This window comes from Musca autumnalis, unplaced genomic scaffold (assembly GCF_047663935.1).
Source record: "Musca autumnalis isolate F117 unplaced genomic scaffold, ASM4766393v1 scaffold_2, whole genome shotgun sequence".
NCBI classification, from domain to species: Eukaryota; Metazoa; Arthropoda; class Insecta; order Diptera; family Muscidae; genus Musca; species Musca autumnalis.
The window spans coordinates 59,909,063-59,920,092 of NW_027411755.1; the positions used below are offsets into that span (position 1 = coordinate 59,909,063).

General features: G+C 35.1%; 1 protein-coding gene across 1 annotated transcript in view; it reads right to left on the bottom strand.

Annotated features, from left to right (window-relative positions):
• The window catches only part of beat-Ib (beaten path Ib), a 612,254-nt gene extending 605,224 nt beyond the window's left edge, over positions 1 to 7,030 (bottom strand). Inside the window, exon 1 of the mRNA XM_073965761.1 lies at positions 5,969 to 7,030. The gene's annotated coding sequence lies outside the window, so the exon portion shown is untranslated. The remainder of the gene's footprint in view (positions 1 to 5,968) is intronic.
• Between the last annotated feature and the right edge of the window lie 4,000 nt (positions 7,031 to 11,030).

The window sequence follows — 11,030 nt, forward strand, 5'->3', positions numbered from 1 at the left end:
TATAAAGGAAATAAATTTCAAATTAAAAATTTTATAAAGAAATTATTTTTTATTTCAAATGTTAATAGAACAAGAATCCAGTTCATGGTGCCAACGAGTAGAACCTACGGAAAAAATTAAAAAAAATAATAAAAAGGAAAAAAAATTAAAAATAATCCGTTAGCTGATGGCCGTTGTAGCCAATGCTATGTCTTATTAACATTGTATTTACTACAAGTTAATATAATAATAAATAAATAAATAAATAAATAAAAATAATCCTCGAACAGATCTTACACTGCACTTACTGGAACATTTTGAACTCCGAAGGTTTTGTCCTATACATACTTTCTTAGGGCTTGATGTACATTTGAAAGAAATTTTGCGATGTGCATACGGAATGTTTGGACTTGCTCATTTTTTGAGGGAGATACCCGAAGGTTTGAACCGATATGACAAATCTTCCAATTTTATCTTTAGTACAAACTAGATAGACAGACGAACTGATAGGTCATAATCGACTAAAAATTGTATGAAACAAGTAAAAAGTTATCAGTCGGCTTTGCCGACAGAGATATACCCTCAGCCTATGTGAATTAAAACTTTCATCTACGGACAGATTGTTGAACTTTTGTGGGAGAGGTAACATAAGGAGAAGATCGATATCGTCCATTTTAGAAGTTAAACTAAATATGGACAAAATATTAGGAGATCCAATGTTTGGATTAATTTGGTTGCCCCGTTCAAGGGATATCGTGCATACCATTTTAGTGATATTTTTTAAATATTGGAAGGAAGTACAGGATGTTGTCGCCAATCTTCGAACATAAACTAAGTTTGGACACCTTTGGGCTGTTTTCTCAAGAAGTATGGACTTGCCCCTGAAAAAGCATTTACCGTCGTAATTGAGGCAGCGACAGCAAGTTGCTTCAATAGAAATCAAAGTGATTCGAGACACCTCTTAAAGTGAATTTATCCACAATTTTGTGTAGTAGGTACCCGAATGAGTGGACAAATATTTTCCATATTCAAACACTCTTCAAGAGTTATCGTGCGCACAGGCGTGGGCTGATATGGCTTATCTTCGAACTTATACTAAGTTTGGACAACATATTACGAAGGCCAAATTTTGAACCGAGTCTGCAGATCCGTTCAAGAGTTATCTTGCGCCCCAACCACTAAACACTGTGTCATAGGGTTTTTTTTGAAGTTTTCAGGCTACTTGCTCAGGAAGTATGGATTTGTCCCAGATGAAACTTGTACCGTCGTATGGGGGCGGTGAATACAAGTTGCTACAATAAAAATCAAAGCGATTCGAGAGCAGGTCCTAAACTGAACTTTTCCGAACTTTTATGTGGGGGGTACCCGAAGAAGTGGACCGATTGAGTCCATATTGAAACCTCACCTGAGTCTGGTAGAAAATTCACGATATGCAAAGTATGAACCATATCGGTTATTCCCTTCTAAAGTTGGTGAACACAAATTTTCCGAACATTTTCGAACTTTTTTGGGGGAGGTACCGGAAGGAGTGGACCGATATAACCCATCTTCGAACTTAAGCTAAGTTTGGACAAAATATTACGAAAGCCAAAGGATTAACCGAATTGTATGATCCGTTCGAGACTTATCGTGCGCTCCAGCTAGCCAGACAGACAGACGGACAGTGCTAAATCAACTTCAAACTGTCTGAAACGGATTTCGTCCAAATATACTTGGGGTCTAAAACCATTATTTCTATGAGGCACATTTTGCCCGTTTGAAAGTGTTTATACCCTCGTTAGCATAAATGCTGAAGGTATAAAAAATTCGTGTAAATCTTGCATTGTTTTGATAATGCACATTTTTGATCATATCAAAGTGTACTTACTGTAGTTATCCTAAAAGCTGAGGGTATACAATAGGGCTATAACCAAAAAAATACCACCACATAGCCGTGTAGAGCATGGAAAACTATTATGAAATACGGCGTCAATTTTTCTCTATCGCGAAAAAAGTTTCCGCACCAAATGCATTGAAGTTCAGTAATGCATTTTTTAATTTTAGCTGTCATGACAACATTTTTGCTTTTAATTAAAATTTTTATTTTTTTGTAATCTAATTTAAAATCATTATCAAAGCGTTCTGGACCAATTTCTTCACAAATCGCGCCATTTCGGAGCATATTAGGAACTTTTGATAATATTGCAATTTTTGCTTTTTCTTTATAAACTCGTGAATTTTATGTTTATATTTTTTGTACCTACCGGACAAAAGAATATGGGGTCATTTGCAACGAAGTCGCGAAAGTTACAGGCTGTTTTTGTTGACTTTGCCTGTGAGAATCGTATATGTTTTTTTACAAAAATACAACACCAGTACCACGTGGGGAATTTTGTCCTAATAATGAAAACGCGTTTCTAAGATCGATTCGGTGAAAAAAGTTTCCGCGCCGACTGTAATTACTAAAACCCTTTTGATATTTTTTCTACTTATAATTTTAAATTTTCTTTGTTTGAATAAATATTTATAGAAAAACAAGTAAGAACAGACTATAGTCGGACGGGGCCGACCATGTGATACCCTATACCACTATCCCTGTGCACTAGCTTTCCGGGCTAGCTGTTATAAGATGTGCATTAGAAATTTTACCAATTTTCACACAAAAGTTTTGATCAATTTAACCCGCTAAATATTATCCGATCATACCGTTGACTTGCACGCTACTTCTTCATCTCAAACCAAAACTACGTTTAAAATTTCGCGCCGATCGGACTATTATTGCGACCTACAGAGCGGCTACAAAATCGAGCAAAAATTTTGTTTTTGGTCCATTTCATCCCTTTAACATTTCACGATCATCGCCAAAAACTAATCAGTTCTATTCTGGTCCAAACCCGACCTCCATACTAAATTTCGTGACAATCGGTCCATAATTGCGGCCTCTAGCTTGATTACAATTTTTAATGGACGGACAGACGGACGGACGGACGGACACACATCGCTAAATCGCTTTATCTCGTCGAGATATGAAGTTTGGTATACCACATGAGGGGTCTACGACGAATATTTCGCGGCGTTACATGAATTTTTGGGAAAACAAACTTATTATACCCTTTTCCACATTGTGGTATAGGGTATAAATACAATTCTCACAGGCAAAGTCATTAAAAACTGTCTGTAACTTTCGCGAAATTGTTGCAAATGACACCATATTCGCTTGTCCGATAGGTACAATAAATATAAACATAAAATTCACGAGTTTATAAAGAAAAAACAAAAATTGCAATAGTGTCAAAAATTCATAAAATGCTCCGAAATGGCGCGATTTGAGAACAAATTGGTCCAGGACGCTTTGGTAATGATTTTAAATTAGATTACAAAAAAATAAAAAATTTAATTAAAAGCAAATATGTTGTTATAACAGCTAAAATTAAAAAATGCATTACTGAACTTCAATGCATTTGGTGCGGAAACTTTTTTCGCGATAGAGAAAAAATTACACCTTTTTTCATAATAGTTTTTCATGCTCTACACGGCTATGTGGTGGTATTTTTGATATTTGCAAAAAAGTGCAAAAAGTTATATCCCTAGTATACAAATCACAGACGACATAATTCAAAAGGACCCGAAACACTTCGAAATTCCTGAACATGTGACTATATAGACTATTTTTGGCTTTTAATACGCACCACCATAGTATGGAGGGTAAATTAAGTGTTTCCCGTTTGTAACGCATTGAAATAAAATATATATATTCTTCATCAGGGTAAAATTCTGATTCAGACTATGCATGTCCGTCCGTCCATCCTTCTGTTGTATTCACTCTAGCATCCACAACAATTGGGATAGGACTCTGAATTTTTGGAAATATGCGTTTGTTGTTTGCAGGCATGTCAAGTCCGATGATGGCTATGACGGTACCTTCCACGTTTTGGTATAGCCCCAGCGTTGGTGACAGTTTTTTGTGGGAAATCGTCTATAAATGTTGTAAAATCGTCAACATAGTCCAAAACTAGGTTTGGTTGCCGTTAAATGCAATTTTTCGCTGATAGTTATGACAATGTAACGGACTATATAAGACATACAACCCATAGCGGTAAGTCTAACTTAATCTCACTTAAATACCCCCATAAAAAGCGTTCACCACATGAGAGTTTTCCCTATGGTTATCGTATTTGCAATAATGCATAATAATGTAAATACGTTGTCGTACATTATGGTTGTGGAAAATCGGAAAAATTGTCAATAAAAATTGACTGACTAACTGTCCTCTCGAAGAGAGTAGAAAGCTGGACTCCTACATTTTCCATAACAAGATAAACGATTTTCATCCATTAACAATCCTAAACTAAAATTTTCAACTGATAAAATTCGAATGTGAGGCAAAAAACTCAAATTTCCTGTATTCCAGGCATGTACCTAAATATAGCCAAACTGACTCAAACTTGCTAGGAACATTAAAAAAGCTTATAAAATCGAGTTTGCAACATTGTTTTCCTTAAAATCTTTTGTTAATTTTTGATTAAAATATAGTAGGCTTACGTGGAAAATCGTCATTCTAGGCAATAAAATCGTCAAATCGTCATTTTCCAATTTTGGGCCAAAAAATCGTCAAAATGACGATAAATCACATTCGGCCATATTGAGGTAAAGCCCGCTTTCAGGTATATTAAAGTTTTAGCTACATTTTCAGACTAAAAATTTTGCACATAAGTCCATGTTGTGTTGTTGTGTCCATATAACTAACGGCACATGCCGATCTTCGGTATTTTGAAAATTTTGGCTACATATTTTAACCGAACTACCTGTAATTTGACATTTTAGATTCCCAGTAATATCAAAACATCTACGCCAAAAATGGTCAACGTAGGTCTATGTTTTGATAAAGGCCCCATATAAAAGTACCTTCTGATTTTTGGTATTTTGAATTACCTGCAATTTGACTTTTGGAGATTATCAGTGACCACAAAACTACTTCATTAAAAGTTTTACATAGGTTCATGTTTTGGTGTAGGTACCATATAACGGGACCACCCGATTTCAGGTATGACGGTACCTTCCGATTTTCGGTATTTTGAATTACCTGCAATTTGACTTTTGAGATTATCAGTGACCACAAAACTACTTCATTAAAATGTTTACATAGGTCAATGTTTGGTATAGCAACCATATAACTGTAGTACTCGATTGCAGGTATTTTGAGAACTTTAGCTTAAGAACTTCTCCACCAAAAATTATCAATTTTGGTCCATGTTTTGGTATAGGCCCCATATAACGGTATCTCCCTACTTGCGGTATTTTGAGGATTTTAGCTAAACTTGCAAACCGAATTAGCTGTAATTTTCACACTTGAGCTTCAGGTCACAAGAATTATCCACCAAAAAATGTCAATATATGCCCATATTTTGGAATAGGTCCAATATAAAGGTACTCGACCTTGAATATTTTGAAAACTTTAGCTACAATTTTTAAACGTTCTTGCTGTTTATTATGGCCCCCATATAACGGTACCTCCCAATATTCGGTATTTTGAGGGTTTTAGCTAAATCTACAGACCGAATAAGCTGTATTTTGGCATTTAGGGTTCCTAGTGGTTAAAACACTTCTCCGCCAAATATTGTGGTCATATGTTCGTGTTTTGGAATAGCTCACACCTCCGGTATCACCTGATTTCAAGTATTTTGAAGTCTTAGTTAAAATGCCAATTAATTGGAATTTGGCTTTTTGGGTTTCGTAGTGGTCAAAACACTTCTGCACCAGAAATTGTGGACATAAGTCCACATTTTGGAATGGCCCACATATATTTCGAGGTTTTATCCACATTATTATTGGCTGCAATATGGATCCCCCAGTTGCCATATAACTTCTCCAGGGCTAACATTTCAGGTTCTGCCCGGCTGAATATAACCAGTTTTTACTCATTTAATAATTTGTTCGGAAATATGCATTTTTATTATAATGACAACCTAAATTAATTCGTATTATATGTAACCTGATTAATATTACTTACCACTCAAATGTTGTATTGCTGAATTTGTACGCCAAATGCGGAATTTTTTATTAAACTTCTTTAAAAAAATATTTTTAAATTTTTCAATTCAATTCAACACACTTCATTTTTTTAAATATTGAAATTGCATCTTTATTCAAAACATTAACATCAAATCATATTTCTACATATCAAGCAATTATGTACACATATTTGCACAAAATTTTACACACTACCACACACATATATGGGGGGTACACACAGATGTACCTTGTATAATTATACGCACATTGAATCTGTAATCAAAATTCAAATTTCATATATCTATAAGAACTACTAACGTTCGAACGTTAACAAATTGTATACGAATGATGATGATGATGATTATGGTGCCGACGACGACCGAGGAGTAGCAGAATTTTTCATAACTACCACTGCTGTTGTTGCTGCAAACGTAAATTGACCATTACCAATGCAACCGCATTGACCACAAAACCATTAAAACCACATGTGGACATACAGTTATAAATTTTGAACGTATACTACCGGTAGGTGTGTTTGGTGCTTGCTTGTTGACTAGAAAGCATAGTAGCATCTAGCGAAAGAGGGGACCAATTCGGGGGGTGGGCGAATGGGAATACCGATTTTGTTTTAAGAAAAAAAGGGCAATCACACAAATCGAAAAATAACCATCAAAACACACACACACACGACGAAATGCTTTTTGTTGTTTGTTTTACAAATGACTTTACAATAACAATGGCAAAAAAACTAGGTTAAATGTATTACATCAAATTTTGTCGCCGAAAACAAATTTTGTTAATTTTTTATCATTTTTTGGGAAATCATTTTTTTTCATTAATTAGCCATAATTTAAGACATTTAACGCCTACGCCCGTTTTGTTTTTTCCTTCTTGCAAGGACAACAAATTTTGCCTGGCTAGGTTGTGTTTTCTTGCGCTTTTTCTTTGCTTTAGGTGAGCTGGTTTTTGTTGTTTCGTTGTTGTTGCGAATTTCAAGGATACTTTATTAGCGTTTGTATCCTGGCCACAATAAGTCTTGTTCTACGTTATCAAACAAACTGATTTCTGCTCAATTTTTGGGTACGAAACCGAAAAATACACAGAGGATTATACAATCCAATAATAACACGAAGCATAGAGCCGTGAGAGTTTTAGATAATTGAGAAATTTTCTCAATGGAGATTATACTCGCAACACAATAATTTTGTACTAAAATTATCTTTATTTTAGATGATAACCATTATTAGGCAAATCTTATTCTCTTTTTACTCACATTTACTGCGCAGGTCCTTCATAAACGCTCTCAGTGTCTCTCACAATGGACCAAAAGATGCTGCAAATTCTCATTTATCTAGAATTCTCATTGAAATCCCCTAAACTTGACTCAGTTATAATGTTGTTTCGCTCCTCTCTCTACCTTTTTGTTAAATTCTCTCTTGAATCCCTGTTCGTCCTTTGTAACCTGTTGGAATGAAACATTTACGAATTGTTGATTTTTTAAGTGTTATAGGTCATGAGTTCTTTTTTTTTTTGTTTTCTTCGTGTCGTCGCATTTTATTTGTTTCTCATTCATGTTAGCCCATGCACACACACTCCAACACTCGCTTGCTCACCACACTCCCTTGAGCTCTTCATAGCTTAGAGTCCTTATTAGTCTACCCTAGCCAAGAACATTGTTTAAAGGCCGTAATGTCCGTTGTCCTTTGTAAATAATACAATCATCGAATTCATTCATTCGTATTGTATTCGTGTCGTTGCTTCTTTTTTATCAGGTCGCAGTTTTTTACTTACTTAAGTTTTATGTAATTTTTCCTCTTCACGTTTTTTCCGTAGTATTCTTCTTGTTCTTCTTCCTTTTTTTGGTTTTATTGAGTATCATATTGTCAGATTGGCCTTTTGTCTATACATGGCCTTTACTCTTTTGTTAAAGTTTCAGTAGTTTCATTGTTGGTTATGTTGTTATTTTTATGCCTTCTTTTGCTTGTTTCAATAGTTTGTAGCTTTTATTTCCGGTTTCTAGGGATACCAATTCTCTAAGTAAAACAAAAGAACTGCTTATTAAGTATTCAGTGTCAAAGGTCACAAGCATGTTCAAGCAACTGCAAAAGTTGTTAAGGAAGAAAATGTTATTATTTAAAGATTTTAGAGAGTTTATATATGAAATAGAATATGATATAGAAAACTTTCTTTCAGATGTATGTTGGTTTTAGCAGGGGAAATGGATGACCTATGGATCCGTCTGACCAAAGAGGTAACAGACATATCAATCATACAAGAAACCTGTTTTCATAGGAATTTATGATGAATGCTTACACATATGTATGTATGTCCGTCACGCATCAAACCACCACATATCCTCTTTAGCCGAATACGATAAACGAATGATAGATAATTGCACAGCCCACAAAATGTGAGCTTTGAATGGTTGATACAAAAGAAAATATTTTTGAATCGTCAAAGTAAGAATTGTTAAAAAGAAACAATTAAGCAAAAGCTATAGTCGGACGGGTCCGATCATGTGATACCCTACACCACTACCCCTGAGAATTAGCTTTCAACAAAGCAAAATACCTTTATGGAACAAATTCTATTCTCTCATATCAATGAGTGCACCCCGATTCATGTTGGTTCAATTATGTATATGGGACCTACAGTTTATCGCCGAGTACTAACGGCGTGTTCTGAGAAATCACTTGTAGAGAAGTTTTACATGGCTGAAAAATTGATATTGCTTGGCCAAAGATTTTTGTTACATATGTAGCACTATAGGTAATTTGCCCAGCTTTTGAAGCAAAAAGTCGATTTTGCAACTTTTAATAATAATAATTTTTTAGTTGGCATTGAACATGTCAAAATCTTTATAAATCTATATAAATCAAATGTCGTTCGTTGGTAATGGCATCAGTTGAGAGAGGCTGGACCGATTTCGATAATTCTTTTCAATTTTTGTCATTTCTACAAAAACTACTGTACCGATTTTCCCGAAATCAAGGAATACACAGGGATGACCCCCGGCTAAAATAGGCTACAAATTATGTTGAATTTCGGAAGGGGCGGGGCACTTCCCCTATACCATATTTCTTTAAAAATGCTGTATCTATATAAATAAAAATTAAATGTCGTTCGTTGGTAATGGCATCAGTTGATAACGGCTGGACCGATTTCGATAATTCTTTCGGTAAAATGTGCGCCATAACCCGAATTGGGGTTTTATGTCTATGCCTATGTCTTTAAAAATGATATCTAATATCTAAAAAACAATGTGTGTATGTTTGTATGTTCCGCATAGTCTCAAAAGCGACTGAACCGATTTTCTTGAAAATTTCAGGGAATGTACAGGAAACACCCATGGTGAAAATAGGCTATATATTTTTTTTTTTTTAATTTCGGAGAGGGCGAGGTACCTCCCCCATGCCCTATTTTTATAAAAACCTTATTTTATCACGCCCACTTTGTAAATACGTTACACACCCAAAACTACTGAACCGATTTTCCTAAAAACTTCAGAGAATGTACAGGGAGGAGAATGTACAGGTTGGTTAAAATAGGCTATACACGCCACGCCGACCACGCCCAATTTCTATCTCTGACACTTCTGAGCCGATTTTCCTACAAATTTCAGGGAATGTACCGGGATAATCCTGGTGAAAATAGGCTGTATATATGTCCCTATATATTTTGTGGAATTTCGGCGGAGCGAGGTTTGAAGATTAATTCGATAGACAATGGTGGTTGTGTCTCCGAACCGAGGGACTTATTTGTAGCTTAAAGGCCCGACCACGCCCACTTTTTTATTTGTCATATCTTCAAAACTTCTAAACCGATTTCCATGTAATTTTCAGATGATGTACAGGATGGTCCTTGGTGGAAAATGCTATAAATTTTGCTACATTTCGGCGGTGCGGGTTATACCCTGCGTACTATTTTTTAAATGCGCTACATATGTAAAATGTACGAAACATAAGACCCGACCACTCCTACTTTCTTAAATATGTTACAAATCAATGGAAATACCAGATGTTGTGCATAGCGGAGCTTTGGTATTATTGGAAAGCAAGTATTTAAATTAGAAGGCAACATATCGATAGCTATAGCTTCATCAGGTATATAAGATGTACATTATATGAAGGTGGAAAGACGACACAGTTGGCCCTTAAGTTGCCACTGAACATTCATGTGAATGAAGGGCACATGTGCAATATTAAATATAAGTTATCACCTGAAACGAATTTACAATGGCTCATAATAATTTAAGAAGCAATTCACCTTTAGATTTCAGACAAACACTTCCAGTTATACTATTCCAGCAGATGAAATAAATGCATGCCTCAAGCCATCAGCTTTTTGGCGGTATGTTAAAATTGCATATCGACACGATTTTTGGCGGTGAATTTGCCACCTACAACACACTACTGAAAGTCTACTGCGTTGGTATTACTAGGTTTCAAAACCCGATTTTGCCCGTTTTTTGATATTTATGAGATTTTATTAGGTTACTTCTTAATAAAAAGTCTTAAAATTGTGTAAGTTTGGTTTGAGGAAATAAATAATAAATGTAAAAATATTGTTATTTACATTTTCATTGCAAGTAAAATAAGTAATGGCGACAAATTGTTCGGTATATCCGTGGTTTTCTATGCGGCAGTAATAAGCTTTTTATACCCTACACCACACAGTAGTAAGGGGTATTATGTCTTTGTGCATTTATATGTAACATACAAAAGGAAACGAAATAGACCCATAGTTCCTTTTGGGGATATACATATAATCACTTTCTGAGTCGATTTATGCGCGTCCGTCCCACAGTGGAAAAAAATACCGATCTAGCGCGCCAAAAGTCAAAAAAATCACATACGCTAATTTAAAAACTATTATTGCAGTATTAATCTAAGGTGTCCACAGAATGCAACGGCATTTAAAATAATTTATTTTGCATCAGTCTAAGCAGAATAACGGTCCATTTTTGGTTGAAAATTTTTGAACTAGTTTTCATAATATAGTTTAGTAGTGAATTTATGATCGTCGCAAGCACTCTTCCTACAAAGTAATTTTAAAGCTTT